Genomic DNA, 6,061 nt, shown 5'->3' on the forward strand with positions numbered 1-6,061 from the left:
CAATCAAGAGAATTAAACAGCAGAGGAATAGGTGGGGTAGGTGTGTAATGGACATTTTTGTTTCACTCTGGTTGGGTTGTTTTACTATCTAGTATTTATTGTCTTTTCCTTTGGGGATGATACCTCAAGTTTCCTTCACAATATCACCTCCCTGTCTCTTTCCCAGGAGTTCAAGTAGAACTCACTCAAACCCTTAGTTCCGCCAGGCAACACATAACTTGGCCCTGACCAATCAGAAAACCACATCTTTCAAGCACAGTGATTGGCTCTTAAATGAACTCTTGACCCAATCAGACACCTACGGAATTTTGATATAATTACTGAGAGAGGAGCATGTGCATGTCATTTTAATGTCCCACTGGGCCTCAGGAAAGTAGAAGCACACGGCCTCAAGTTACTTAAAACCATTTTGCCATCACATGAAGACAAGAGAGGAAACCAAAGTTCGGAGGCGGAAAGACACAGAACTCTGTCTTTAACACTGTGTATTTGACATGTTCTGATGACATTGTTTAAGTCTGTAAATTCTCCCATGCCTGTAACCCACTCTACCTCTGACTTTTTCAGTCACTTAAACCAATTAATTTCTTATTTTGTTTCAGCCCAGTCCAGTGAATTCTCTGTTAGGTGCAAACAGCAGGGGCTTAACCAATAAATTACCTTTTATAATGTCTCTTCAAACATTGTCAATATGTAATTTGATGATTTTTTTCTAAAGGACTGGTACTTCTGAAATGTCTGAAATTCAACAGCTTACTGAATTAAAGAAATTAGAAAGTAGAGCGAAACTCTTAACTCTTGATGATATGCTGTAGTCTTCTACGTAAAAGATACCCATTGATCATGTTACCAAAGTCTGATTTTCTCACTCTGTTACAGATATATAAGTCCATTTAGCTAATCTGAAACTTACACAAGCATCACAAATTTTGATGTTGCAAACTGAAATCTGGAATTGATCCTTTCTGTTTGTGTTTATAATATTTCCTGTTCTTATGAACAAAAAGTGTTTAAAAAAAAAGACCTTTTAAAATTAAGTATTTTTTTTTTAGTTAAGCAAGTCTCAAAAGGTTTTTAAACTTCAAACCACTGTAAAAGAATAACATGGTAATGAATTAAATGTAAATGAATCAGAATCATCCAGATTGTTTGCTTGCAAATCTGCATGAGTATACAAACCAAAGCGAAAGTTTTTGATCCTAAAATACCCCGTGGGAGAATGGATATTTAACATGTTTAGCTACACTAAATTAGGCCACTTTTGTTGAATGATTAACCTATTTGCATATGAAAAGTGTCTTCCCATGGCCTCCAAAACACAGAATTTGAGTAAAATCAGTGGAAGAAGGCCTGAGTTAGACAAGGCAATTCATATACCACTCTTCAGATGAGGCAAACTAATGGTGACAAGACAGTTTCAGGTTTAGGAGGAAAGGGCAAGGGTTGTATAAAGACAGCAGCAGTGATTATATCCCTCTTCTCATGAAAGGAAACTTAACTCTTTTATTCTGTTTCTGAATTGCCCGCCTAGGCATTTCTAGTCTCATTTTGATTTTTGGCTTCATTCACTTCCAGCTTGCTCCATGCACTCTTTCCTTTCTTACCTCTATTTGGCTAGGTCATACCTCTTTCTGTATCTTGAACTTGTTAAGTTCTTTCATATCTCAGGGCTTTTGCACAAGCTATTCCATCTACTTAGAAAGCTCTTTCTGTGGCTCTTTGCAAATTGGTCCATACGATATTCTCAGAAAGACCTCTGCTCACCCAATCTCATGTAATCCACACCCCATTATCTTACAACATCTTGGTAACTTCTTCTACCATGGTTATGATGACCATTTATAGCTTATTTACTGCCTATCGCTTCCTTTTGGCATATAAGTCCCTAAAGTGCACAGATAACTTTGTTGTTCACTGATGCATTTCCAGAGCCCTGAACAGTACCTACTACATAGTGTATAAACAATAAGTAGTTATGAAAATAAATAAGGGGCTTAAGGAAGGCAATTGTACAATTATGCTCCTGTTTCATCTTTTCTCACAAAGATTTCCCTTTACCTAAAAAATTACTTACACAGAGGGAAGGTTAGTGTGACTAAACAATAGCAATCTTAGATAAGTTTGGAGAAAGAAGGCTTTACTTTATTTGTTTAGCTGTCATAAAGTTCCACTACAAAAAAACAGCATATTGGTGAGAAATGAGAAGTTTTCCCACTACAATCAGGGACAGGGCAAGAATGTTCCTTCTCACTGCTCCTTTTAAACATCATACTGGAAGTGCTAGGTAATGAAATAAAACAAGAAAAGAAAAGAAAATGTGCAGATTGGAAAGAAAGAAAGAAAGCTGTCTTTGCTCATAGATGGCACGATCATCTATGTAAAAAATCCAAAAGAATCAACAACAACAAAAAAACACTCCTGAGACTAAGTGATCACAGCAAGGTTGTAGGATACAAAGGTCAATATACAAAAGTCATATGTTCCTATAGGCCAACAATGGAAAAAATGGGTTTTAAAATTTAAAAAAACACATCATTTGAAGTAGCACCCAAAAATTCTTTCCATAAAAATCAAACAATGTATGTACAAGATCTAAAAGAGGAAAACTATAAAACTCAGATGAAAGAAATCAATGAAGAACAAAACAAATTGGAGAAATATTTTATGCCCATAGATAAGAACACTCAATATTGTCAAGATATTGGTTCTTCCCAATCCTATCAATGGATTCTCAATCAAAACCCCAGCAATGAAATCCCAATCAAAACCTCAGCAATTTATTTTTATGGACAATGATTAATTTAACATTGATAAGGAATGACAAAAGACCCAGAATCACCAACGTAATACTGAAGAAGAACAAAGTTGGAAGACTAATACTACATAACCTTAAGACTTATTATGAAGCCACTGTAATGAAGATGAGGTATTATTGATGAAAGAATAGACAAATCAATGAAACAGAATTGAGAATTTAGAAATAGACTCACATAAATATGGTCAACTGATATTTGACAAAGAAGCAAAGTCAATACAATGGATAAAAGATAATATTTTCAACAAATGTTAGTGGGACAACTAGCTATCCACATGCAAAAAATTGAATCTGGACACAGGCATCACAACCTTCAAAAACTCACAATGGATTGCGGCCCTGAACCTAAAATATTTGTAAGACTATAAAACATCTAGAATATAACATAGGAGAAAATCTAGATGACTTTGGGTTTAGCAGTTTTACATTTTAGATACAACATCAAAGGCATGACTTGTGAAAGAAATAATTGACAATCTGGGCTTCATTAAAATTAAAGATTTCTGCTCTGTGAAAGATAATGTGAACAGAAGGTAAGGATAAATCACACACTGAGAGAAAATATTTGTTAAAAAACACATCTTATAAAGAACTTTATTCAAATACACAATAACTCCTAAAACTCAACAATAAGAAAACAATCCTACTAAAAAATGAGTCAAAATCTAAACAAACATCTCACCAAAGATGATACACATATTGCAAACAAGCATATGAAAGCATGCTCCACATCATACATCATCAGGGAAATGCAAATTAAAATAATGAGATACCACTGCACACCTGTGTGCAGAATGATGAAAATCCAAAACCACAAAAACACTCATTCATTGCTGTTGGGAATGCAAGATGGACATCCACATTGGAAGACAGTTTGACAGAGCTAAATATATTCTTATTATATGACTCAGCAATTGTACTTCTTAATATTTGCCCAAAAGAGTTGAAAACTTATATCCACACAAAAACATGCAAACAAATGTTTATAACAGCTTTGTTCATAATTGCTAATGTGTGGAAGCAACCAAGATATCCTACAGTAGGTGAGTGGATAGCTAAACTCTAGTACACCCAAGCAACGAAATATTATTCAGTAATAAAATGAAATGAGCTACCAAGCCACAAAAATATAAGGAGTAATCTCAAATTCATATTACTATGTGAAAAAAAAATTGACAATCTGGAAATCCTACATACTATATAATTCCAACTATATGACATTCTGGAAAAAGCAAAAGCATGGAAAAAGTAAAATAAAAGTCAGTGGTTGCCAGATGTGTGACGGGGGGTGGGTGGGTGGCGAGGGATAAATCAATGGACCACAAAGGATATTTTCGGGCAGTAAGAATATCTGTATACTATAATGGTGAATACATTTTATTAAATATTCACCAAAACCTGTAGAGTGTAAAACACCAAGCATGAACCCTAATGTCAACAATGGTTGGACTTTGGGTGATTATGATATATTAAAGTGGGTTTATCAATTATAACAAATGTGCCATTCTGTTGGGGAATGTGAGGACAGAGGGCAGATAAAAAAGCTCTGTATCTTATGCTCAATTTTGCTGGAACTCAAAACTTCTCTGAAACCAAAGTATTTTTTTAAAAAGTGGCCTGTACTATGTTTTATGACCCATAGCCTGATTTTTAAAAAATGAATAGACTTTTTGTGTTGCTATGACAGAAGAGCTTAGACTGAAGAATTTATAATGAATGGAAATTTATTTCCTCACAGTTTTAGAAGCTGGGAATTTCCAGATTCAAGGCTCCAGGAAGTCCAAGATTCAAGGCACCAGCAGGTTTGGTTGTTTGATGAGGGCTGCATCCTCCAGAGAGGAGAAACTTCATGTTTTCTCATGGCATGTGGTCAGAAGAGCAACCTAGTGGAATGCTGCATGACACCTCTTTCATAAGGTCCTGAATTCCCGTAAGGAGGGAGGAGACTTCATAGCCTAATCACCTCTTATAGTCCCCATTCTTTAAAACTATCACATTGACAATACTTGAATTATGGAGGGAATACATTCAAACCACAGAATATATCATACTGAATTGTTCCACCAATAACTATACATTGTTCAACTATCTTTACAAATTAAGAAAAATTAAATATTCAGAATTCTAGGCCATAGAGTGAATTCTACAATTTTTCTTCGTGGACTTTTACTTAGAAATAAACCAGGAGTATAGGTTAACTTCACATTTAAGGACAAATACTAATTAGCCAGAGAAGTAACTCAAGTAATAATGAAAAGCAAGAAAGATATCAGGCTGGATATTGTCCATGGTGAGGACAATTTTAAATTGGGAGAAGATAGGGAAGGAGAGTGCCAATTCAAGCTAGAGTACAAATTAAAGTGCTCCTTGGAGAATGTGAAAATTCAGCTCAGCAGAATTAACTCAGACAGAGGTTTTATGGGTAAAATCTCAGCATAAATAAGCACAGAGACAAGAAAGGAAGGATGTCAAACTTCAAGAAAGGAACTGATTTAGACAAAGACTCTGCCTTGGTAGAGAGGAACTGGTTTCAAAGCACCCTGAAATCAAATTCTCATCTGAGACAAGGCTAGTCCCTTCAACCTATGAGCCTGTAAAATAAAAAACAAGTTAGTTACTTCCAAGACACAATGGAGGTATAGGCATTGAGTAAATACTCCTATTCCTCAAGGGAAAAATGATCCAAAAGAAAGAGGCTACAGACCCCATGCAAGTTCAAAACTCAGCAGGACAATCATTAAATCTTAAAGGTCCAAAACAATCTCCTTTGACTCCATGTCTCACATCCAAGACATACTGGTGCAAAGGGTGGGCTCCCAAGACCTTGGGCAGGGTGGCTTTGCAGGAGTTAGCCCCCACAGCTGCTCTCAATGGCTAGTATTGCATGCCCATGGCCTTTTCAGGTACAAAGCGCAAGCTGCCAGTGAATCTACCATTCAGTAGTCTGGAGGATGGTGGCCCACTTCTCACAGCTCCACTAGGCAGTGTTCCAGTGGGGACTCTGTGTGGGGGCTCCAACCCCACATTTTTCCTCCACATTGCCCTAGCAGGGGTTCTCCATGAGAGGTCCACCCCCTGCATCAGACTTCTGCCTAGACAAACATCCATATGTCTAGTGTTTCCACACATCCTCTGAAATACAGGTAGAGGCTCCCAAACCTCAATTCTTGCCTTCTGCACACCTGCAGGCCCAATACCACATGAAAGCTGCCAAGACCTGGGGCTCGCACCCTCTGAAGCAATGGC

Source organism: Sapajus apella, unplaced genomic scaffold (assembly GCF_009761245.1).
Source record: "Sapajus apella isolate SASKATOON/1434 unplaced genomic scaffold, GSC_monkey_1.0 scaffold3, whole genome shotgun sequence".
Taxonomy (NCBI): domain Eukaryota; kingdom Metazoa; phylum Chordata; class Mammalia; order Primates; family Cebidae; genus Sapajus; species Sapajus apella.